Source organism: Corvus hawaiiensis, chromosome 4, assembly GCF_020740725.1.
Source record: "Corvus hawaiiensis isolate bCorHaw1 chromosome 4, bCorHaw1.pri.cur, whole genome shotgun sequence".
Lineage (NCBI taxonomy): Eukaryota > Metazoa > Chordata > Aves > Passeriformes > Corvidae > Corvus > Corvus hawaiiensis.
The window spans coordinates 51,568,161-51,595,078 of NC_063216.1; the positions used below are offsets into that span (position 1 = coordinate 51,568,161).

Consider the following 26,918-nt stretch of genomic DNA (forward strand, 5'->3'; position numbering starts at 1 on the left):
CCTTTTGACAGAGGGTGCTGCAGTAGGTAGACACAAAAGAGGCTTTCCACTGTTCCCAGAGAGTCTGCCCATCCTTTTTTCTACACTATCATTATCTGCTTTAAAGGAATTACAAAACAAAAGCATTCTGTGAATAATTCACAGATTCAATTTTTTTTTTTTTTTTATTTTGCCAGGCAGAATATTCAATTTCTTCTGTCATCTTGCCACTACATCAGGTCAGTCATTTCCTTACAAAACTCTAGTATAAATTTTAACATGAGAAGGATATATCATCTTTCAAAACAACTTTTTCCTTTTTAGTTCATGTCTGCTTTGGTGGCATTTCAAAAACTAATGAATATACGGACAGATGACTAGATGGCAGGTTTCAAAGAACTGTTTTTGCTTTCTGTGGCTAAACATTTTACAGTTTTCTTGCAGAAATGTGTTTCATGAATAACACTTCATAGAAATTCAACAAAAAGAAAAATAATTTATACTCCAAAGCTGTAAAAGCCAAAATCACATGAACTGTAATTATTTTAGAAACTAGAGTGGCCATCAACTTTTGTATATCCCAGTCTTTATTGTTTTGTTCTAGTACTGTACACTGGCATTATCTATTCTTTCAGCAGTATTAAAAGGCTTTACGAACTGCTGATATTCAGTCATTTACTCTCTGGTGAAGCCAGAGAGCATTATAACATTATCGGACCACATCACATATCAAAAGACACTTTGCTGCTGCAAAAGAGGGCTCCTGATGCCAGACAGATTACATTATTGAGCTATTACAGTACTCACATCTGCTAATTTTTAGAAGGCCTGTGAGAGTTCATTAATCCCAAAACAAAACTAAAAGCCTCTGTGGAATAAACATGAGATTACGTTTTCCTCAGCATCCATTATTTAGCAATGTTTCTGATTTGGATTCCACAAATCCCATATAGATTAACCATTTAATAAAAGCCTGAAAATGTAGATGCTCCACAGATGCTTTTACAATGTAATAGTTTTTCTATTTCACAGAAGACTTACAAGGGTTGCAGAAAAAGGCATAACTGGAGAATTTTCATATCACAAGTATTATATTTTACCTTTTGCAACAGAGGGAATGCAATCCCTGGTGTTTAATTAGAAGTCTGAAATCACCTACTACTTTATACTATTCTAATACTGATTCCAAGTGAACGCAAAGTGATACTCTAAGCACTTTTCCCCTCTGATGATAGTGCCCACACAGCTACATTCTAGGGTCAGTGAGATTTTACCTCAGCTCTGTTGAAAGCTGAGGTCCTTCCTCCTGTCTCTGCCTAATAAGTTTAGGGCCAGAACTTTCAGGTTTCTATCCCTAGATGTTCACATGATAAGACTAGGTTCCACTTGGCAAGACCATCCCATCTTCATCAAGTTATACTGGCTTCTGGTTCACCACTATAGGTCTGTGCCCAATTTAATTTCGTCATTACCATACCATGGGTCCTCTAATGTTACGGACAAATATTCTCTTCCAATTGGCTCAATTAACAAAGGAATTTACAAGATTTAAACAAGTGAAATATCAAATGAGTGATTTAGCTCTCTGTCATGGGAAGGCAGTACCCATGAACAGGGAGAAGGTCAGGCAAGCTGATAGGCTTTAAGACATTTTGCTGGTTCAGCTGTTTGAAGAACGCCTGGCTGGCTATACCTAATTTGAGAAGTCACATGTTAGAAAGTTAATTATATTGACACAGGATGTTGTGCTCCTTGAGCCATTTCCTATTGTGAACGAATGGTGAAGAATTATGGTATCACAGAAAACAACGGCTTCGTAACTGCTATCCAGTGATAATGCCCAACTAAGGGCCAAGTGTGTTTGCTGTATAAATTGTCACTGTGCTGTGGTTTAACCACAGACAGCAGCCAGGCCCCATGCAGCCGCTCCTCACTCCCTCATGACTAGGATCAGGGAAAGGACTGGACGGGCAAAAGCCAAAAACCTCGTGGGTTGAGATAAAGACAATGTAATAGGAAAAGTGAAAGCTGTGCAAAGCAAAAAAAGGAATGAATTCACTGTTCTGCAATGTTCAGCCGTCTCCAGCAGAGCAGGGCCCCATCACATGTAATGGTTACTGGGGAAGACAAATGCCATCATTCCAAACACCCCCCCTTGCTCCTTCTTCCCTCACTGTATATACTGAGTATGGTGTTGTTTGGAATATCCCTTTGCTCAGCTGGGGTTACCTGTCCAGGCTGTGTCTCCTCCCAAACTCCCATGCAGTTCCAACTTCCTGGCAGTACAAGAAGCAGAAAAGGCCTTGGCTCTGTGTATGCCCTGCTCAAGAGTAACAAAAACATCTCTATATTATCATCACTGTGTTCAGCACAAATCCAAAAGATAGCCCCATACCGGTCCCGGTGAAGAAAATGAACTCTACGCAAGCCAAAATCAGAACACACTGCGTAGAAGAAATCTTTCCATATCCTGTCATGGCCACTCTCCTTTTAAATTAATTACGCTGAAAAAAGCAGTCACCTTTGTCTGGATCTTCCTACTTCTGTAGACTAGAACAGATGAAAAGAGCTTCACAAAATCAACTAGGGAAGTAAATGAAATACTCTGAACCTAATTCCATCAGTTTTCATATACCACTATGAACGCAACTTCACCACAGACACCCAAAGGCAATGAATTATATCCTAACTTAGTAATGACAATAGGAATTCTGCTGCTAAGTTCAATTAGACATGAATGCATCCAAAACAAATGAGATTATCACCTGGGTGAGTACAAGTAACAAAGGAGCCACACAACGGGGTATAAAATGGGTTCCTCCTGGGGACAAAATGGAAATTGTGCTGAACCAATGTGATTTAAATTCAGGAGAGGAGTACAGGTCAAATAATCAGCTTTCCTGAGGTCTGTGAGAAGAAAGCAGGGTGCAACAGAGTGCCTAAGAGCAAAGGTGCTGTGCCAACCATATTTCACAGGCTCCACAGAGAAGCCACTGTCAGACGCCACATCATATGCAGTTACTGTACTAAACAGACAAGGATGGTAACTGCACACATAACAGAGATAAGTGCTGACACCTGTCAAGGTACAGTGCACACACAACATATTGCCCTACAGTCTGTTTGGGTCCTAAGCCTGTGTTCTTTGTAACCTTTCTCTCATAGGCTCACTTCTTGTACCATATCTCTTCTTGAAGCTCTCCTGAAGGCAAGACCGACAGCAGAGCCCTCCACTGAACAACAGGTGCAGGAGAAGAGCTGAATACTTACAAGAGAAGTATTGCAGCTGCAAGAACAATCATGGGTGCAGGAATGTTTCCTGCTACAATCTGCAACTCGGGGTTCATATATTTGTTTATTTGTACTTTTCCAGGGAAGAAAACCTTGTTCTTGACTGGTTAGATCGTTCAACGCTGGACCCTAGGCAACTCAGGGATAAGTAATAACTTGACAATGAACAAGCTGAGAAGATGAAATACTGTATACACAAGAAACAAGATCCTACTTGAACACTTTGGGCCAAACCTAGAAACAACAGACACAGGTTTTCGAGCAATGAACACTGTAAGAGTAATTCACATTGTTGGTTTGGGCATCTATGTCCCCTATTATATTGAACATGACACAATTTAGCATAGTATTCAAACAGCTAGTTATCTCTGCCCTAGACAACAGAAACTAATGGAAATTTTTAAATTCTTTCTTCTGAGAGTTTAATGCACTATTATATCAGCATGGAACCAGAAAAGAAAGCTGCAAGCCTTTTGTGCAGTGATGAGAAGATACAATGACTTTGAATATGGAAAAAGGATGCAGCAACAGTAGTGTGGTAGAATCACAGAATCATAGAATATGCTGAGTTGGAAGGGACCCATCAGGATTATTGAGTCCAACTCCTGGCCTTGCACAGGACAGTCCCAAGAATCCCACCGTGTGCCTGGAAGTGTTGTTTAAATGCTTCTTGAACTCTGACAGGCTGGTGCTGCGACCACCTCCCAGGGGAGCCTGTTCCAGTGCTCACACAGCTACAGAGTAGCTCCTACAGAGTAGGAGGAAACCTGTATAGCAGACCTTTAGCATTTCATGTTTAAGCTAGCACAAGGCCCTAATCATGAGACACTCAGGAATTTCTATTACTCCATAAGATGGGCCACTGTGCATGCAAGAAAACCCAACTGCTTGTATGAAGCATATGCAGCAAAGAAGTATTAGTAATAAGGAGTAAACTGTCTGTCAAACTCCAGGTATCTTCTTGTGTAGGGCTGCCCTATAATAGGAACTCAATACTCTGATACACTAGCTGCTGTTTTGTGGAAGCTTTTTCTGGTCCTTATGAGTGCCCTGTCCCACTTGGTAAAGAGCAGACCATGTTACAAGGTGCTTGTGAGAAGAATAAAACTAAGAATTCTCCTTGGATCTTTAAGTGAAACAGTTACATCAATGAAAATTATCTTGCATCAATTACAAATCCTCCTGCAACTTCATACAGGTTGCCTACACAGTTTTTGGAACAGCAATATGAAGAATCAAGCTCTCAAAATCCTCTCCATAACTTACTTCTTTGATAGCAGAAAACAAGCATCAAACACTTTGGAAGGACTACTTTGGTTTTAAAAAGAACAGGCATGGATCCAGTTTCCTTATAGTTTAGGCATAAGCTGTTCATCACTGTTCTACATGGATGCCAAAATGGAGTCAAAAGAATGCTCCATCAGCTTTTCTTGACTTGTGTTAATTTTCAACTGCCTGAACAAAGGATATTTCTGTAGTGAGAAAATTGGTTTTACAAAACCTTCAGATGAAAACCTTCAGATGAAAACCTTACTTATAAACTAAGTTAAAAGTTGATAGCAGCATTCACGTGAAAATGTTGAGAATACCAATTGTATTTTAGACCAGGTAGTGTTTTGTGGGACTGTGTAAGGAAAGAAACAAGATTCAAATGTTAATGTAGAAAAGTAACTCTTTTATCGTTCCCATTAAATCCCACAACCACTTTAACATCTGCAGGCTGAATGAATATTTTGTGTCTTTCCAGCATTTTATATCAACTAATATAATTCATGAACATGTCACTTTTCCACATTCTTGAACCACCTCACTGTTCTGGAAAGGATCCCAAAGGCCCAAAATCCACAAACTACTGTCTTTACTCTTTCTACAGCAAACATTCTACTGGCTGAATCAATGAGACATAGAGAAGTATAATAAAAAAATGTTAAAATACATGGTAAGAAACTTAATCCATTTAATCTGCATGAACTGAAGTTGTCAGATTCTTCAGGGCTCTGCAAGCAGTCCAAGGCAACTAATACTGGATGAATGGCTGCTTTATGCTATTCCACACCATCATTCAATATATGGCTCTACTTCATAACCTTTACAACTACTTGAAAGACATTAATGGGTGGAAGCATATCATCCTTCTGCAGTCTTCTGCTCTAGATGTGAAGGATTCAATAACTTCCAAACCTGTGAGCTTGCCATTTCGTATGGTGGACTGGAGAAACCTGTCTGAACACACTTGAACTAGTACAAAGACCTGACAGTTGGTGGCAGGTTATTTAATATATACCTACAGGGTTTAAATCTTCTTTGCAACATTTTTCTCTTTTCTTTAGCTGGAAAACATCCACTCCTGCCAGCCAAACATCCATTTTCCTTTGAAGTACTTCCTGAGAATTTAATTGCCCAGTAAATTGCCAACAGAACTTCCAAGGCATAGATCAGCCCTGAGAGACTCCAGGGGAAACAGCCTGTAATTCATCTTTCCACTGTCAGTGAGGAGGGCAGAGTTGCCCTTCAGTCATAAAAATCAATTTTTGACTGGATGAAATTCACTGAGTTGAATATAGCCATATACAGGAAGTAGAAGCTCTCAGCATTCTTGGTGGAATCTGACATTCCACTGGAACAATACTTTTGAGAACTGGAATATTCAGGTAGTTCGTGTCTCTATATAGGCACTACAGCTAAAATGTTTTCTGTTTGAAAATGTGTCTTCTTAGACAATTTAAACATCTACAGTTATTCAGCCCCCTTATACAGTTCTTCTAATCTTAGCAGGTCCTCCAAATTGACTATGTACCATACATTTCAGGTCAGCAAGGTTCAAATGACGACACAACATAAGAAATACAGTGGAAAGGAACATGACTTCAGTAAATATTTTTTTTTAGTAACTGAAACAATTTTAGAGTCTCACTTTCAACCCATCTCAAAATAAATAATTGCCAATAACAAAACAAAAAGACTCAAAATTCTTGCAAGACAGAAAAAATGGAGGTTAAAACAGAGAAATTTCTTTTTAAAGAAAATGCCAAATAACTTTACAAAAATCCTAGAAGTGCTGACTTCATTTCACAATACTGTAAATTATACACCTGATGCAATTCTGGAAACTCTGTTATCTGTCAGGAAAATGTAAATTGAGGTAATACTGAGATGCAATAATGCCTAGCATAGTATGAATAATCCATTTGGGGTTTGTTGTTTGGAAACAAGTCCTCCACAAAAAAAAAAAGGTTTATGCTAGACTACAGGCTGTTAATCACTCATGACACATTTTATTATTAATATTTTAGTGAATATTCTTTAAATCGTTAATTCAGAAAAATCAAGACTTGTACACAGTAGATGCTCAGGCCTGCTAATGGTGTTGGAATACATTATCATGAAGAGTTAACTTCAATGGTATTATCTCATTTTTAATTAAAAATAAGCTTTAAGAATCATAGTGAAGCTAAATTGTTATGTTAAAGCTTGGTCTGACCTGCTTGCAGAAGCACATGTGATGCATACTTGGAGTGCACCAACAGTGCTCCCTCTGTTCAGAAAAACAAGCCAGAGATACTAGAGGTGCTTCTCCTCTGTCCCTGCTGAGCCTCTGAATAGTAAATAGGCCAAATTCCTCTACTGAAGAAGAAAAGAGCCTCATGGAAAACTGTCCTGAGATCAGGCACCAGCCTCATCCTCCTCTGAAGACAATACGGGTCAGTGAGGAATTAATTCTGGGTGACAGACACACAGTGTCATGTTGGGAGCAGAGTGGGACATAAAGAATAAATTCAGTGTCTACCTGGCTACTCTGAACAATTTTGCAAATTTCAGAAGGTTAAGTTTCAGTTTACTCAGAAGAAACTGAGGCTCTGTAATCAAAAGCAATATGGACCCCGGTGAAGGGACTGGTATTTTTTCCTAGAGATATATCAACAAGATATAGTTCAGAATTTGAAGACTGCAGCAAAATCATGATTAAAGCCCATTCAGTGGAGCAATTACTATTATTTTCAGCAGTAAATTACTTTCTATCCATCCTGTGCCTTCCCCTGGTGCTACTATATGCTTCTGATACGGGAGAACTAACTGACAGATATTTATCGGGAAATTAAGAGAAGAGAGAAGTTAGTTACAACACACTATTTGCCTTTATTCTAAAGCACAGATATAGATTTGCTAGCATATTGCATTTTTAGAAATAAATCCACACATTCCAGATACCTCTCCAGGTACTACCAACGTGTAACACTGATAATGTGAACATCTTGTTGCAGAGATAAACATGTAGCTAAATCAATAACACACAAGTGACTCTGCTGTCTTAACACTTTTAGAATATGACTTCCTTGACAGAAATAGTACAAAATTGAAATGAAGAGCTACATTGTATCAGTCACTTAAATATTCACATACATTTAGACATAATACAGTCCTGCTGCAAAACACTAGAAAAAAAATTCAGATAATTAAAGGGTCATTTAGACTCCTGTAAAATGACATCAGCCTTCAACAAAGGCTGAAGCCCTCCAGATATTAAAATGCATGACATATGCTGCCTTCATTACATCCATTACATTTTTCTGATGCATAAATCTATCCAGATTACCCCATAATATTACGTATGATCATTATATTTACTAACTCTTCTATAAATTTACGATAAAGACAAGAAACTGCGTATTTTTTTCTTTTATTATAGACAGTAATAGAAAATTGTGATTTTAAAAAACAATTCATCCCTCTCCATGTTGAACTGTTACCCTTTGTCCTTTACATTGTGCTATAATCCCGTCCGGTGATCTTTTCCTAAATGATTGTGTAAGCTCATCTTTTGTGTCATACAGTATCACAAGTTTTTCTGAGAATTCCATTATGTCGTTTGTTTCAGCTTCTTCATTTACTATGTACTACTGAAACTGTGAACATGAACTTACATGTTGGCAAAGAATTCTACAAAAAAATTCAGCATTTCCAAGCCTTCCACGACAGACCCAGGGAAAATTGATGTATTCTGCGATTTCAATACAGAAAGTCTTGGCACCATGCTGCAGTCTTTTTCAGGACTATGTTTCATTGCCCATTTCTCATGTTAACATACTCCATAAAATATTTAGTAAACTTATTAAAGCAAGTAAGTAAAATGGTTCCCAACAATACCTAAGTATTTTAAAAAGTATTGAGTCAGGGTGGTGCTCAGGTTTTGTATATTTCCAATATCAATTCCTAAAGACACAGAGGAAGGGGGATGGCAGAAAATACACAGCTAGACTTCAAGGTGCACCACAAAAAGCCAAGAGGCAGTAGTCAGAAATTACAGCAAAGAAAAATTCAATCAGTGTGGATACAAATATTTCTGCTAGGAAGAATTTTTCTCGCTTCTTTCCAGTCCCGTGAGATATTTTTCTCTCTCACAGAAGATATTAGCAGAGTTCTATAAAAACTATGAACACCTTCAACCTTACAGAGCTTTGTTTATGGTACAGTAGGAAAATATTTTGACAATGGATGTTTTAGGATTTTAGCCAACCACCCCCAAGGGGTGGCTGATCCTTTGACCAATTAGACTATGAAGAAAAAAGTCTATAAAAGAGTTGTAAAATAATTAAATAAAAGAATCTTGCTGCACAATTCCTGCCCGTTAGATCTTTCTTCTCCTCCCTACCACTGCGGGACACTGTGATAAATCAGACTTAAATTAAAGAAATTTCCCAAGTAGAGCTGTTAAGGACATTCTACATTGCCCAAGGAGACTGTAGCACCTCAACCCTTGGAGATTTTTGAAACTGAATGGGATAAAACCCTGAATAATCTGCTCTGATTCTACAGTTTCCCTTGGTTCGAACAGGAGGCTGTACCAGATGACTGCCAGTTCTACCAGAAGACCTCAAAAACTAAGTTATTGTATTTTTCTACTAATTGAAGAGTCTTGAAGAGTCTTTGTGATGCCTTAAGAGGCCTCCAAGACACAGAGACTAGACAGGAGTAAGGGAATAAAAGTAGGCATTTATTTGAAAGGCCTTCAAAGGTAACCCCTCCCCAGGGGTTACTGCCAAAATGGACCCCAAGATGGATGACAGGTCATGAGTTCTTCACACTTTTATAGGTTTGGTTCATTTGCATAGCAGGGTTAATTCTCCAATTAATGCTTCAGTTTAATGATGTAACTCCCCTCATCTTACCCCCCCTTTGAGGCTCTTTGGTTTATACTTTTTTGGCCTAGGACAGTCTAGGTGTCCTTGGAGAGCAGACCCGGAGAGGCTTTGTTATGCCTACCTAGCATGAGAGACCAGAAGTTAACAAGCTACAAGAAACTTCAGAGTTACACACTAAGCAGTACAGGATTTGAAAAATATGAAAGTTAAAACCTAAGGCATCATTTGAAGATCAAGTTATATATTTGCCTTACAGACTAGCTGCATAAGTAAATGCATTTGTGTAAGTTGCACCTAAGCTTTAACTGAAGCATTATAATTTTATGGGGGGGAAGGTTATTGACAAAACTCTATAAACCTCACAAACTCCAGGAGGACTTAAGTCACAAGTGAAATTTATACGTACTCATATGAAAAGAAATTCTCCAATTGAAGCTTACAAATTGTGTCAGATTTATTGTTTCATTACCTCTCCTCTGTTGGGAATATTAGAAGATCAGGGACATGGATCATTGATAGAATTATGGGATCAATAAAAGAACTGTAGCAAGAGCCTGCAAGCAAAAGGCCTGTGTGAGAAAGACTCTCCCTGAGAAAATTCTTGTGTGAGAAAAGGCCTGGGAAACAAAGAGGGAATTTTGAAACGATGCAGCTGTACTGATAAGATGCGCTAACCGAGAGAGAAGGGAGGTGAACTCTGTTAATCATAACATAACTGTAGAAGCTTGCCAATGTAAGTCCAATTAGGTAGAAGTAGAAATGTGCTTTGATAAGTTTTAAGCCACTTAAGAGTTAACAAGCTGGTATACTATATAAGTGCCTCTGGATTGCTAATAAACGGACTTTTGCTCTTATCAACCATATTGGTTTTGGACTGCAATTTCTCCCCCCGCCAGAGGCACCGGGCCTTTTTTCCTTTCCAACACTCCTCTATTTTCCCTCTGTGCTTCTTTATTAAACAAAGATATGTCCAAGTTGTTGAAGTACTAACTAAGAGAAAACTAGATGTAATCTAGTAGTTGTCCTGTAATTAAAGTAGAACCAGCTACAGGGAGTACTGTCAACTTGGGAAACTTGCAACTTGCTTTTGGTTCTCTTTCTAACTAGTGACATGCTCAGAAAATTATTGTAGATTTAGAAGCATGTAACAGACTTCGTAACATTTAAAATGGTTTTAATTGCTGCTGTTAGTGATCCAGAAATTTTCAAATTAATGAAATTTGGTTTATTTTTTCTTTTCTTTTCTTTACCATCCCTCCTCTTTTAACATTAGGTTAAAAAAAACCCTTATAAAATGTTTATTTATGGCATCTGTGGTTGCATGCACAGTTACCACAGGAACAGACTCAAATTTGCAATAATGGAGGAGTATCACTTTTACCCTACATAAGTCATCACCCAAGGTTCTTGTAAAATGAACATGCATCAGAAGTTGAGAAACTCGAGATTATGTATATTCCTTACATGCTGTCCTTTTTTAACATATTGGAAAAACACACAGTAAGACATCTAAAAAAGGAACAAGTGATTCAAGAGGTCCATTCAATTTAATCTACATATGAGGAAATCAGAGATTATGAAGTGAGAAAAAAAGCTGGGAAAACCTAATTTTTTTATGAACACTAAAATATCCTAGACACCATACACTTACTACATTTGGGCAGGCTTCAACAGAACTGGAGTGGCTGTGATCCCTAAATGAGTTACAGCTACCTCTGTTAAAACACTTTTTAGCTGTAAACACATTTATGAAACGCATCAGTTTATCATCAGCAAATGAAAGCTTTGTGAGGTATTTTTAAAATGCAAATTAATTCATGTATTTCCACAAACGAAAACAGAAGAGTTCTCTTTCTAGAGCCTTCCATTTTCCAATTTGTTAAAAATGTCTCTGATTTCTAGAGGTAATTTCTGTCACGTAAAATGCTTACATTTTGATTCTTGAATAAGTAAGTCTCCTCATCCTTTCTTTGCTGATGTTAGGAAACTACAGATTATTGAAATATGCTTCTCTTTTCCAGACAATTTTTCCTATCAAGTTTCCTAAATTTAACTATATGATATGTCAGACTTGTTAGAATGAGGGCATTCTTCACAACAAAAATTTTACAAGGAATAATGTAAACTCGAAAAATTGTACTTCTGTTACAATAAACAATTCCTCTCATTCCTACCAATTAAAAGCTCCCTCTCTTCAGTCTGTTTATCTTAGAGTAAACAGCTGTGAGACACCACAGCAAGCCTTTTCTCTCTTTTCTCCCTATTTTCCACTTCTGTCAGCAGGTCTTTTTATTAGTAAGGACAGCAAGGAACATAAACAGTTGTTGTATAAACAATGTTGACAGTAGCTACTCAGCTGACTTCCCACCACTTAGAATATTTTCAAACTTGACTATGTTTAAATAACTCTCTTCACACTTGTAAATATACACCAATGAAAAAGCATTATTTTAGAAATACACATTCGAGTCAGCCAAAGCAAAAGTGACAATATTGTTTTAAACAAACCTTGAACTGGGGAGACACTGATTTCCTGGAGCTACCCCACCAGCAGCACCTGCTGGGACTGAGACACTCTGGGCAGAACAGACTAGCTAATGCAGGCTCAGTGGGTGACAGGAGAGCAGCAGATGTTGTTTATATTGACTTTTGCAAGGCTTTTGACATTGTCTTCCATAAATTCCCCACAGACAAACTGATGAAGCACAGACTACAGAAATGGACAGTGAGATGGACTGAAATCTGGCTGAACTGCTAGGCTCAAAGGGTTGTGATCAGCATGAAGTCTAGCCAGAGAAAAGCATGCTGTGTACTCCAGGGATCAGTACTAGGGCCAGTTCCTTTTAAGTACTTCATTAATGACCTGGATGATGGGATACAGTGCGCCCTCAGCAAGTTTCCTGATGACACCAACTGGGAAGAGCGGCTCATAGACCAGCTGCTTGCACTGGCATTCAGAGGGACCTTGAAAAGCCCAGCCATAAACCAACAGGAATTTTATGAAGTCCAACAAAAGGAAATACAAAATCCTGCACCTAGGGAGGAATAACCCCAAGCACCAGAACAGCTAGAAAGAGGCTTTGGAGATAAACACCTGGGGCTACTAGTGGACTCCAAGTAAGACCATAAGCCAGCAGTGTACCCCTGCAGCAGGGAAGGCCAAAAGCATCTTGCACTGCATTAGGAAAAGATGTTGTCAGCAGGTCAAGATCAAGATCATTCTGCTCCACTCAGCACTGCTGAGACATGCCTGAAGGGTTGTGTCCACTCATGGGCTGCCCAGTACAAGTAAAACACAAGCATCCTAGAATGCAGTCTAGTGCAGGACTGCCAAGACAATTAAGGGATTGGAGCATCTGAAGTGGCAAGCCTGAAAGCACTGAGACTCCAGCCTGGACAAGGCTCCAAGAGATCTTATAACATGCATAAATACCTGAGGGGGACAGGGGTAAACAACACTTCTCAGTGGTGCCCAGCAACAGGGTAAAAGGCAACTGGGCACAAACTAAAACAGATTAAATTCCATCTAAACCAAAGAAAGCCCTTTTCTACTCTATGATTGTTCAACAGCTGTCCAAGCAGCAAGTTGCTTTACTTGATCAGGGCAGGTGTTGGACTAGACAATCTCCAGACCCCCCTTCCAACCCCAGGTATCCTATGGTTCTTTGTGGAAGAGACAAAAGGAGGGCAAATTCATCCAAGTAATATAGACTATGGGCTTAATGTCAGTTGCTTTCTATGCACACAGCAAGCCTTCAATAAGACAAAATAGTTCCCTTGTACATCAGTTGCCTGCGTCTGACTTCATTATATGAAGGCAAGGTGTTTATTTAACTTAGGAAAAGCCTCATTGTGCAGATACAACAAAGTAAGTTCTTCTCTCCCATGCCTTTCCTGATGCCCAAGCCTGTAAGTCTATGCAGTATGAGAACCACCTAACACAGAGATTAAGGCAATGTATTTGTTTTCACCCATCGAATAATTCACCTCATTGTCTATTGATATGTCCACTTGTATCAGCAAACTTCCATCACTTTAATGAATTTCTATGTGTCTCCTCCAGTCAGTACTGAAGCGGTAAAGCTAGTTTAACCAAAGCAGGGCAATGGGAAATCATCCTTCTCCTTTGATAAAGCCTTTTCTCTCACATCAAAGTATTGACAGTTTTGTTTCACAACTGTAGGAAAAATGAGAGGAACCAAGAGAACGTCACAGAGAAAAGCTAGAACATCTCATTCATGAAGAGCAGGCACCTGTGCACTGACCCAATTAGGCTTTCAAACACTTGTCACTTTGGAGCTGGCTGGTTGTCACTCATCCAATTAGCCCCAGGGGATGTATTGTATGGTGGCATTCCCTGACAGGAGAACTGGAGCAAGGGAGGCGATGAAGGCACAGTGATAGGGTGCCAGGATCCTGGTGAGTGAGAGCAGCCAGTAGCAAAGCCAAAGAACTTCAGAGCTTCCTTAACTTGGTTACCATCCAAAAAGCCTTTCAGAGTCTTCAATGGTCTTTTTTTTTTTCAGAGCAGTCTAGTTTAAAAACCTTACAGTAACAGTTCTCTTTACCCAATGATGCATTTAACTCCTGAGTGACTAATACAAGAAACATTTCAGAAGAGGTAAAAAACAAACAAGCAAACAAACCATCTGCATTGCAGGGAGAGATGCACTAAATGTTACTTTTTGTAACACTGCCAGCAAGTAATTCAGAAGTCAAAATGTTTCAGTGACCATCTCCTCCCTCATCTAATTTAAACATACTACTGACGCTTTCAGATCCTCTATCTGCTTGACCGCATAAATGAGGGATAAAACGCTTTGCAACCATCAACGCCTATGCACTGTAAAAGATAGAAAAGTTCTGTTCTACTCAACTACATACAATACTGCGTTCAAGACCACCTAATCAGATTTTTCATTTAAAAAAAATCAGATACTATACTACAGATGACTATTCAGCAGCTACTACTCACTTCAAGTAAAGTTCTCTTCTTATGCTGAAAGAGTTATGCAATGCAAACACAAGAGCAGGAAGGGGTTCAAGGGGGATTGGGAAAAAAATGTTAGGACATAAACCATGTGAACAAAGATTTCAGAATGTCCCCATCTCTAAATCAGTGGTCTATGCTAGAAGAAAAAACTTCCAATGTTTGGTCCAATATTTCATGTTCCTTCTAAGTCCATTATTCCAGACTCACTATTTCACTAGTTGACTTGCCCCAACACCTTTTCTCTCCAGTAAGGAACATCAGAGATGATTAAGGCTACATGCAATTATGTGAAACTATGAAATACTTTTAGCTGCTTTTCTAGTTAATGTATTTTGATATGCTCTTCAGCTAAAATCTGAGCTGAAATTTAAAGAAAAAATACATAAATCACATACATGAAGAACATGTTATATGACTATCATGGATAATAATTAATAGAAGCTAAATTGAAAGATAGAAATTTAAGTGATAGAAAATCAATGCCAGCAGTTTGGGGTTTTTTCCCCAGTTAGAATGGGAAAATAAAATTTAGAGGGAAAATTATCTTACCTTTGCACAAATAACTTCTGAGAAAGTTGGTCTCTCTCTTTACTTTTCCTTCTTTTCTTATGTCCTGTATGACAGGTCTTTATGTTACTGCCTTGCCTGAAAAAATAACATACAACCTGAAATATTTATAGAGGCAAATAATGATATTCACTCTTAAATTACAACAAATATTTCATATATGTCTTGATAAAGCTGCAATACCAAATTAAGGCAAATGAAATGGTATTTTAATAGAAACTAATTCATATAGGTTGGGCCAAAGAAAAAACAAGAAGCATTAGAAACAAAAGCAGCTCCCTAGGTTTCAAAGTTGTGTTTTGCATTTAGCTCTCCAAAATAGCTGCTTGCATCAGATCAAACAGGAGCAACCATAATTTATTCAGGTTCACGGCACCATTAGTGATAAACCAGTCAGTGCTTCACAAAGCTTGAGCATGACAATTAGGAAGCCTAACCACAGCTTTCCAGTGTTCAGCAACCCAACTTAAGGCACACTGGGTACCTCAGGACTAAACACTTCAGTGCTCTTTGTGCTACAGGTGCCCAAGATTCTAAAGACATCCACTGGAAGAGTTGGTAGCAGCTAACAGCACACGTCTGTTGCAGGAAAATATTCGGTCACACACAGCACTTGCCCAGAAAGAGAGGGGTTTGACTTAAGGGCAATTCGTAATTTGTCTTAACTCCCACTTTATAGGAGAACATCCTAAATTCTAGTGGAAGGATGGGACTCACATCCCCCACTTCCCTCTTCCACCAAATTAAAAGCACAAAACAAAGAGAAGACAGCAGGAGAGGTTTGTTTTGAATTCGGCTGCTACCTTCTTCATTTATTGACAAGATTTCTGCACCCAGTTCCTCTCATCTCATACTTTTTGTTACTTTAACCTATTTTAAACACATTTAATGTTTTGTTGAGAACAAGTTGCCTATCTTTCCATGGTAGTGCATATGTGGAGTTGAACTTTCAAATAAGCAAGGTTCAAGAAGGACAAGGAATTTTGCAAGTGAGCTTCAAAAACTTTCTGAGGACTCCCCTTACAGTCTTTTATCCTTAATATGTTGCTCATCTGCAAACTCAGCTATGCTTGCCACTATATGCAGTCCTTACTTCAGTGAACTAGTGATGAACTGCAGAGAACGGCAACAAATTAGCACCACTGCAGAACTTGGTATTTTGTGTCCTATACATAAAAGTATATACATTTTACTTGTAGGAAAGGAATTAAAAGTTCCTTGTGTACTCTTAACTGAAGATTGGCGCTGTTTTGTAGAGTAAGCCAGGAGAGATTGCAACATCTCATCTTACAAGGATGATACACGAAGATCAGTTTAATTTCTCATCAAACTGATAATTCAATCATACAATTTCTTTCCATATACTTTTAAAAGCCTTTTTATTGTTATGTTGGCCTGCCAGTTGGCAAAACCTCAACTGTTGACTAGAACTCTCATGGAGATGTTTCTTTCAGAAACAAACAACACTTCTCATAAACTGCTTTTTATCATGCTCTTCCAAAACAACTTGTTGCTCTTACATAATAAAACACTGGAAACAATACATTATCTTAGTAACGTCAGGAGTTTTGGCATACATGTATGATTTATTTCACTGGGGTGAAATTCACTTAGAAGGTTTGCTTCTTTGCCTTAATCTTTATTCAGGCACTCAAATCACTTCCAACCCCCCGCCTCTATATTCAGCTGGAAAAGCTGCCTGCAAACCAGCAGGACCTGGGTGAGCCAAAGTCGACAGAGAACTTCCATTCAGCAGTGCTACATGTGTGCAGCTCCTAACTGACCACAGCACAGCCTGACAGTGATCACACAGATCCCGTTATACCAAGGCAACAGCTACATCCACCCTGCCATTCACGCTGCTTCCTGGCTGGTTCAGACTCTCCTAGACAAAACCTGAGTGTGCTTTAGGGAACATTCCAGCCTGAAGAACCCTTCCAAACAACAGCATGGGTAAGACTTAACAAAAGTCTTAACTAAACTTGCTTTACGTTTTGATTCTCCACTCTTGACAGCCCTGCAATTCTCACGTTCCAGGCACTGCATCCTCATTTGCAGCCTCCACCTGTCTCCATGGGACCCACCTGAGCAGACCCCAGGATTTACAGTATTAGCCTGTAACATCATGACTTTGATAGGCTGCAACACAGCTCCCACTGTTCCAGGTACTCCAAACTAAAAGACACCAGCTACTTATCAGGGCTGCAGGAACACCACAGCATCCAGACCACACTCAGATTATAGCCAGCCTTCTTTTCTAAGACACTAATTTTCTAAAGCATTAAAATGCAGATGTGGCCCAGCCCTTGCCAACCAGCCTGCCTTGATGATGGGAATTTGTCCTTGCCTTCTTGTTTTTGCCATTTAAGAACATCGGTAGCCTCAAGGGCATTGTTTAGAAGTTAAACATGTTCTGAAACCCAGGGATGACTTGCATAAGACCTCATACATTGCAGAAAACTACAACTCTGTTAACACTGTGGACAATCTTATCCAGAATTCTAACATTCACTAAAAGAATGGGAAGAACCAAGTAGGAAAGAAAAATCAAGGAGGAGGGTAGAATGATGGTTCTAAAAAAAGTCCATAGATTAGATGAAACATGTTTTAAAATTTATGAGACATATTTGGGGTCTTATAATTTGCTTGGTCAGTAGCATATTGTGGCAATGTAAAGCACACTTTTTAATCTTCCACACCTGACATTATGCTTACTGTATACTTATTTGTTAAAAAAATCATGAAATAACTACAATTTACATAGTATGGCTGTTTTTCTTGTGAAAGTGTTGATAGATTTCAGGGAAGCTAAATTCAGAAAAAGAAATACATAGATTCCAATAGATAACTATGCAAAAAGTTCAAATGTGAAAAATTCAAAATACAAAAAAATCCATTTTTATTTCATCATCTGATTGGCCAAATGGTTTTACATAAAATGTACTCAAAAATAGTCTACAAAATGTCAAGACACTTTAATATTTTTAATGTAACCTTAAAAAGCAGTAGTGAGACAATATGCAGCTTTGTCCTAAAATTAAAAATGTATCTATATACACATATATAAAATTCAGTTTCAGTTTACTTCACAATATTGTGGGAAGTTCTTTAACATAAAATACTTGCTTTGTAATATTTAGTGTATTTAAGCAAAGTTTTATGCAATCCAGTACTGCAGAGCTCCATTGTTCGCCCTCATGTAACTTCTTCTTTCAGAGCTAAGGATTAATGAGGAGCTCTCAGAAAAGGAAAAACCACCCTGGCTGGTTGATGAGGGCAATAATCCATCTTGCTCTCATATCTATCTTATTTCTGGGTGTGCTCAACCCCAGATGATTCTGACAAAGTAATAATGGAAAAAAATACACTGGAAATACAACAAAAGTAGCTTTCTGTTTTTTCATTTCTGATACACACATCCTCATGAAGACACTTCCTACAGTGAGTAGTCCAGCCTAGATTACATTAACAACCATACAAACCACGCCCAAATGTTACGCATATTATACAAATCAAAACAGAATACAGATTTCATCCGATCTTTAATATATTGCAAAGTCATGCCCTTCCTTCATGGATACAAATTATACCTCATTCTTTCAATTCCTAGACTATTAACCAAAGTTGAATGTTTCAGTAAGTTACATAGCGTAGGTTTACTCTCCTGTTCAAAGTTATAACCTGAATTTTTTCCATTCCAATACATCAAACTAACTAACTAATACTAAGGTACATAAATGTCAACTATTTGAGTGATTGAGAAGTACCAGGATAGAAAAGGGAATTCAGCTATTACCTTGTGCATGTAGCTATACAGCTGTCTTGGTCCTCTTCCTTTTTTGGTGGGTTACTTTTTCCTTTCTTTCTGTTAGTAAGTGGTAAGAATTTGTACCATACTCCCCTTCATGTTGCAAACTTGACAAAACTCTGGTGCTAAGCCCTGCTGTTGCTGGCCTGTGTGCAGGGGCACGTACAAGAGGAACCGTTTCCAGCAGCCCGTCGCTTTGTCCTCGGCCCTCACAAGCTTCTGTGTGATCAGCACAGGCTTTGTGGCCATACAATAGGGGTTAAACACTTCCCTGTATTTATATAAAAGCAGAGCTAAATCTGCTTAGCTGCATGAACCTTTTAATAAAATTACGCTCATGCTATTAGGGCATTTTTCCATTTGTTTGGTTTTTTTAAGAGTAATTAAAAATTAAAAAACCAAAACATATATATACTTTTTTTTTCATTATATGCAGAGCATAGAAAATGCAATCAACATTATTATTCAGATCTTATATTATCCACAATTTCCTTCTAAGCAACTACCTGCGACTTGCCTATTTACTTCAAGATATAGTTTCATTTTTCCTTTACATTTATTTTACTTGATGACTTGCCAGTGGAACAATCCTCTGATCTCCAACAGTGAGACAGATCATTGCAAAAAATACAATCTGTACTCAGTGGGGAAATTCCAGTGTAAGGAACAGAATTTAAATGTACTGAGAAATAAAGGAAAACATTTTAAAGAGTAAAACGTGCTTGCCCACAGTCCTAAAGACACTGATTTCACACACGACATAAACCTCTGGACCACCCTTGCTTTCCAAGGAACTACCTTGACGCAACACTGGTACTGAACACTAGCATTTTTTTCAACTCCTAAAGAAAGAAACACTATTTAAAACCCCCCTGTTTTGCTCTGTTACAAATCCAGGTTTTTCTATTTGTTCTTTTGGTTTGGTTAGTTTTTTGGTTGGTTGGTTGGTTTGGTTTTGGGGGTTTTGGTTGGGTTTTTTTTTGTTGTTGTTTTTTGTTTGTTTGGGTGTTTTGTTTCGGGTTTTGGTTTTTTTATTTTTTGTTTGGTGGCAGGGGGAGGGGGGGTTTGGTTGGTTGGTTGACTTTTTAAGTCCAGTTAAAACATTTCTAACTTTAAGGGCTTTGCATCTTTTTATAGGTAGCAATATGAATTTTGTCAGCCTCTATTTTCACCAGCATCAGTTCAGAACAATAACCTTATCTGGTCCTTTGAAACCTATTCAGTTTTCAAGGCTTCTTAGAACAATGTTTTTCCTCACAAAAGCATGAGCTATGCTTAAGAATCTACTTCAAAGCAGACTGCCAGTGAGGTTCAGTAATGACTGCATCCACCTGAACTCTTAAACTTGCCAAAATAGAACCAGAGTATCCTAACTTGAACTCTCACTTCATGTATGTGTTATGATTCTAGAGCTGTAAACACTTAGCTGAGAAGGATAAAAAATCAGAGGCTAATTACCATTACAGGCCAATAATTTTTTATGTGAAAATTTATCATCAAATAATATAGTGTTGATTAGGCAAAACCTCTGCCATTCAGTTACTAATCTTTAACTGCACATTTACAGCTGTACATTCAAACAACAGCTGACATGAAACTGTAAATAAGAAGCTACTTACCATGCCACAAACATGGCACAATATTAATCTGTTATTTTTACTTAGTAACATTTATTTCTCGCAAAAGCTCAGTTCTCAAAATAGCTATTTTCATGGTTTCAATCATTCTTTCCAAAATGAAGTCCCAGAAGAAAACTATTTGGGTAATGCAGTAGCTTAACTATTTGCTCCCCTCTGCCTCTGACAGCATATTGTATCAAGAAATCAGCTCATACATAACTGATTGACCAGAGTTTTTGTGTTTAACTGAGTTTAAGCAGAAATTGTCCTCTGAATTTTAGAGCTGAATGATGGAGGGGCAGGGCTCATTTTGTCATCTGGTTGACCAAGCCTAATCAGGATTATTTCTGCACACTGCTTCACTACAGCTGTAGATCCATTAAACACTAAATGCTCCAGAGGGCCATTCCCCCTCCGCTTCCCACTGCGACTCCCACTTTTCAGACAGTAGCAACTCAGTGGGCTACTCAAAACACTCAGAAAATGGAGGTGCTATATGTAATGGACAGCTCAAAACCCATAGCAAAATCTGTCACTTGAATGTTAGGACAGCAGCTATCATAATAAAACAGGCTCTTTGTGATGGAGACTTAAAAAGAAGCCTTTGAACCGGTTCCCTCACTTCTCAATACATTTTTATTAGGAGAAGGTTTTCATTCACAATAGCTATTTTTTCTTCAACAGAAATAATCATGTCTGCCTCTGGAAATGTTCACTGAGATATGCACTTTTTTTTTGGTAATCATAATATTACCCTTGGCATGTTGGTTTTTTTTTTTACATCTTAGTACCAATTTAGCCTCAGGAAGCTTTAAACTAATACAGCCATTAGGAACAACTTAGTGCACAATTTACATATTAACAAAACTATTTTTTAACCTCTTGAACTATTTAAGCTGAAAAAACCTGATGTGCACATACAGCACACAATTCCTTACTTTGAGATCTGCTTGTCAGAAAAGACAAAAACAGATTCTGAGAAATATCTAGGAACTGTATGATGACACTAATCATTCATCTATCTTTTTTTTCCCTGCATTTTTGGCTTTCCTTTCCAAACGTCCTCAACTCTTCCCAGACATACGATAATACTCAGGAAAAGTAAAAAAATCATTTATGCTTTCTGAGGTCAAAGTCACATTCCCATCAAAATTTAGGTAGCGCAATACTCATCTGAGACCTTCAAGCAGCTCAAGAGCTAAGCTCATGGTGGAGTTTAACCCCAGACACAGGCTTTGAACTATGGTTGGTTGGACTGGGCAAACACATATGGGATCTGTAACTCTAGAAATGCAGCAGGGGTCACAATTACTCAGGAATGGGGCACAGGAACACCCAAAATAAAAGCTGCTTGCACAGTTAGGTTAGGGCAATGAAGAAGATAGCAGATTCACAATCATAGTACGATAATAAAATGGGCTGGTTCTTTTACCTGTTACTTTGTACACTGAATGTTTTAAAAGCTTCTGTATGCCTAACAGTTAAAACTGAAGTCATGTCAATATTACAATTTTTAGAGTATAGACTTCAGTATTGAAAGGTACTCCATTAAGTCTTCCGGCTTGTTCACATGACCAAGATGGTATTTCAATTTGCTGATCACACCAGAACTGAGATTAGGTATACTGGATCATATCACTATTACTACTACTACTTGTTTGAAAAGCAAGAGGCAAAATATTTCCATTTCCTTAAAGGAAAGACTTAAGGGACTTAAAGAAATGCATAGCCTTGCTTTAGCTTTGTTCCTTGTACCTGTTTTGATAGATTCATCTTCTCTTTGTCGTGTTTTTGCATATACAAACTTGATTTTTATTTTTTTTTCATTTTCCAGCTTCAATTTCCTTTACTTCACCAGTAAAGTTTTCAGCAATCATAATTTTAAGTGCAAAAATTTCCAGTTTCTTTATGAAAAATGCCTTTATGATTGTGGAGTCTGAAAATACTTTAAAGTGGAGATGACATTCAAAAAGACAGCTTCACAGGCATAACAAGATACGCAACATGACTATTCACTGTCACCTGTGTATCCTTATCCCAAAAAGTCAACCCAAGTACTTGGGTTGGGATGTGAATTTTAAAGAGTATGTAATAAGTTAAGTGATATTACAAAGCAAAAATTGTGAAGAGCAGGATCCTCTAAGGATTTTAGGATTTATTTATTTACTTTAAAACTTCATCATAACCATTGCTACTGGTTTTAAGCTGTTAACTACTGAAATTTCATGGATGCACTTTAATTAAACCCATTGCTGTTGCTCTCTCAGTAATAATTTATTCTTTTTGTGTTTTTTCCTACAAACAACAGGATGCTCTATACATGAACACAGCCAGTTACTTCTTAGCAGTCACCAGCATATTATGGTAGGTAAAGAAGGTTAATTAATTTTTAACTAGACCTGAATAACTATACTTTGTTCCAAAATTATTGTAGCATGTATGTCCCGATTATAATTCTTAGACTTTTGTCTCCTTTCTAAATTCTCCTGAAGTTCATTGTACCAGCCAAAGCCGACTATTTGCCAGCTACAGAAAATCAATTCTCAAACACTCTGGGGATGCACTTATACAGGTTCCATTTCTCTTAATCCTTTACAGGGAGAGCCTTTGTTCACATACATAAGGCACATACGCTGTTTATCACACAGAGAAGTTGCCAAGGAGTGTGAGGTTTCCCAGAAGTGACCCTAGCATGGCTGACTGAGAAGAGTCCTCTTCAAATAACTCAAGGTTCAGTCACTTTATTATTTTACCAGCACATCCAGCTTCGTATTGTACACGGGCTTTTTTATGTTTCCATGCTACTTTTTAATGAGGAAGCTCCATAATAAGATGCACAGCATTAACTTTAATTATACTGAGATTTTCTCTACTACTGTTCTCCATCCCTTTTCATAGTGGAACAAATGCTTTGCCCTTCCTCTTTGTGCACAATGAGTGTCCTTGACTGCTGGATGCCTAAAGCCGTTTAAATACATAGGTCACAGAAATGCAGTGTAAGTGTAGACAAATGTGCACTTCCCAACCTCAGGATGAGGAGATTTATCAGCAGCTAGAAAACCCATTGCAGCTTCAGGAACAAAACAGATTTGCTGGTGCTGTAGTGCCCATAGGTAACTATAAGTTACTGAAACTAGAGACATCAAATGCATAGCCTAAATGAATTTACGTAAACTACACATCAAAAAAAAAAAAAAAAAATTAAACAGAATCAAGCCTGGGCAAGAAAGGGAAGAGGATAAAAGGAAGAAGATGACAGCTACAAAGTGAAGTTAGAATCTTGACTCTGCAAAAAAAACCAAACCAACCAAACAGGAACACAAAATGAAAAGCACCTGATCATTCAAACAGGCAAACAAAAAATCCCAACAAGACAGAATCAAGATGCTGGCATGTGCAATTTTAAGTTCGTTCTCAAGGGAAGGAAAAAGATTAATAAAATTGAGTCTTCTTTGGATGTAGAAATCTTTTTGGGATGCCTCAGCTGTCCAAGAGGTTTTTTTTCTTGATAAGGCACATGTTGTTTGAACTTCTGCATGTGATATACATGCTGTACCAGAGCCTGCACGACCCAAAGAGAATCTGGCTGGAATGGAGGCCACGTTCAGCTGCTGATATTCCTCTGTCCACCCTCATCTACCATCACACATAGAAACACCCAAATTATCAGTGCCTTAAACTTTACTTGAATGCTCTCTATCTACCATTCTTTCTCTGTATCGTTTTGACAGAATTTAGAAGCTGTCTGCTTTAATTGTGTCAATAACTTGACTGACAACTTTAAACTAAGTTTAGCCACCTGAAACTCCTAAAGGATTGTTTTCAGTACATACATACAGAGCATGCCAAGCATACAAAAGAACTGGGCTCCCCAAAGCACTGGCACAGCTGTAATTTTCTTTTAAATAACAGCAAGAGGGACGTGGTGTATGGCAGAGCTTTCTCCTTTACACTGAGCAGCACTGGCTGCGGCTCACCCAGTCTTCAGCACTTTGCCCCTCAGTGTCACAGCTTGTGTAGAGAGACCGAGAAGATAATCTCTCCCCCTTGCAGATTACATCTGAGGAACATATTGAAGTGAAAAAAGACTCTCTTTTCTACCCCTTTGTCCTTGCTATCCAAAGATCCTAAAACAGGATGAATAGTGATCTTCCTCAGAAATAAACCATGGGAGCTTGCATCTACTTAGCAAAAAGATACATTTTATCTCAAGACTCTCCTCCAGCAAGTATTGCTGATAAGCCTGTTTGTTGGAAAAATCTGTAACAATTCTTCCAGTAAGATTCAAATAGAAGATCTTCATTCAGGAAAAAAACAGCACTCAGCAGGAAAGCAGTCTTAATAAAAAACCAGATTGAGACACCTCCTGATTCTGTACCAGTCTCGCTGCGTCCCAGCTCTTCCCAGTGCCCACTGCTGGACCCAGAGGCGGCCCTGAGGCACCACTGCTGTGCGCAGCTGGAGCGGCACAAAGTGGGGAGGGGAACGGGGAGCTACACACAATACCCCTGTGAACATACACACCCACAATGGGCACAGTTGCTGTGGCATGGAAGCCCCATTTTGATAAATTTGACCATTTTCAAAAGGGAGAGGTTGCACATAACTGCATTTCTGGGCTTCATCTTCCACAAACTTTCACTTCAAACCTGGTTTCTATTTCTGAGACTAAACCATGAACATCTATCCCGAAAACACACACTAAATTGCTTTCAGGTTTAACTTCTTAAACATTGCAAGTTTTCCACTATGGCAGAGCCCTTTCATACTACACGATTAAGACTTTAAGGTCTCAATTTTAAAAACACTTTTTGTCACTCTTCTGATAGGCAAATTAATTTTCATGACTACTGATCTAGAATGAATATCAACTGTTGACCTGGATATCAAAAAAAATACTCAAAGGCTTGAAACCATTCCTTGCTGCAGTCCAGTCAGAACTACATTTGATTTTAAATACATTTGAATAATTTGGCATTACTTACGGAAATAGGACATTTGATATTTTTCTTTGTAATTAGACTTGTGATTTCAAAGTATTGTCTCTAGATGTGCCATTCACATCTTCACAGACTACGTGTCATTAATATCCTGTAAGTTGTCAAATGCTTTACTGTAGCAACTAACTTTGCTGAATTTGAGTTGCATGAATAGAACAAGTATTTCATTTTTATAGTAGCCACTGCAGGAACATTAAGCAGGAGCCACACAAGCATAATAGCTTCTTCACATCTGCAATGACAAAAAATTGAACTATTTTTATTTCCTTTAAAGACAGTAAAACTGTATGGCAACAGAGGTGAAGTAAGCAATAAAATCACACATTCAAAAGATAGTTTCAGCAAGAAAATACATTATGCAAATACTAGCAGCGGAAGAAGAAAGTAGCATATAGGTAGGACTCATGTTGAAACAAAGTCATTATTAAATAATATGGAATTTTTATTAAAATAATTAACATCATATTCATTATAGCCAAATTACCACACATCCAAACTCACAGCTGGCTCAGTTTTTGATTTGCATGCATTGCATGATTTTTGTCTCCTCTACAGTAAGAAATTAAATATTCACACACATATAGAAACTGGCTTTATCACTGCTTTAAAACCCCAAAAAAGTTTTGCCCTTAATAGTTTTTCCTTACTTCACACATTTGTCAAATGACTTCCTAGAGGATTTAAAAAAAAAAAAAACCACAACTAGAAATCTCTACAAGAACCTGAACTTTGCAGATGCCTGTTTTGCAGTTGTCAAACAACCTGATGAGCAGCAGATGCACCTCTCTTTTCTTAGCAGCTTAGATAGGAAAGGTGTTTGGAATCATTTCTGCACGTAGGAAGCCGGAGCTGCCAACCATCCAGTTCCGTTATTTATTAACTGCCTTTGTACAGCAAACCTGGTTTGTAGCAGCCAAAATGGCTGCATAGACAAAACTGGAGCAGCTGGAAGAATGGCACAGCTGTAACTCTGTGACACCAGCAGGTACAGTTTGTTGGATCACCTCCTGAGGCCATGTAATCGCTCTGCAATAACACAGTCTCCTCCTTTCATTAGGAGTGTATGACACAAGTCTAAAGGTTTCAAATTATTTTACTTTTCAGTTGTAGAAGGAGGAATATAATTTACATATAATTTCTATATTTAAATACAATCCATTTAAAGCACTTCTTTGCTTACCAAATTGTATGCCATATACACAATTGCAAAATAGCTACCTGTTTTACAAACTCAGTGGAAATCTCCATCTGCAGGACAGGTTTTACTTATACGAGAGCCTGCAGCTCTGTTTTCCAAATGGCTATACCCAGGAAACCAATGCACTTCCAGCAGGTGCTTGAGGTAAATGTGCTGTGTTCTCTTCCAAAAGTGCAGACAGCACATGCACCTAACAAATGCAGCCTCATGGCTCAAATGGCAATGAATTTACAATATACAGAGTAATCAAATGTGAACTCAGAATGTAAGGGGTTTGTCTTTGAGGGGCTTCTAAGGGCATGGCTAAAATTGATGCTGTTTTA

General features: G+C 38.2%; 1 protein-coding gene across 42 annotated transcripts in view; it reads right to left on the reverse strand.

Moving 5' to 3' along the window:
• NRCAM (neuronal cell adhesion molecule) overlaps window positions 1–26,918 on the reverse strand; it is a 149,419-nt gene that overhangs the window by 90,191 nt on the left and 32,310 nt on the right. For 40 of the 42 annotated variants that reach the window (XM_048300110.1, XM_048300107.1, XM_048300114.1 and 37 more), the window contains exon 2: window positions 14,953–15,048. The exons of 1 other annotated variant lie outside the window; for it this stretch is intronic. The gene's annotated coding sequence lies outside the window, so the exon portion shown is untranslated. Of the gene's footprint in view, window positions 1–14,952; window positions 15,049–18,766; window positions 18,888–26,918 lie in introns of those variants that run through there. One more of the 42 variants, XM_048300071.1, reaches the window with a different exon arrangement.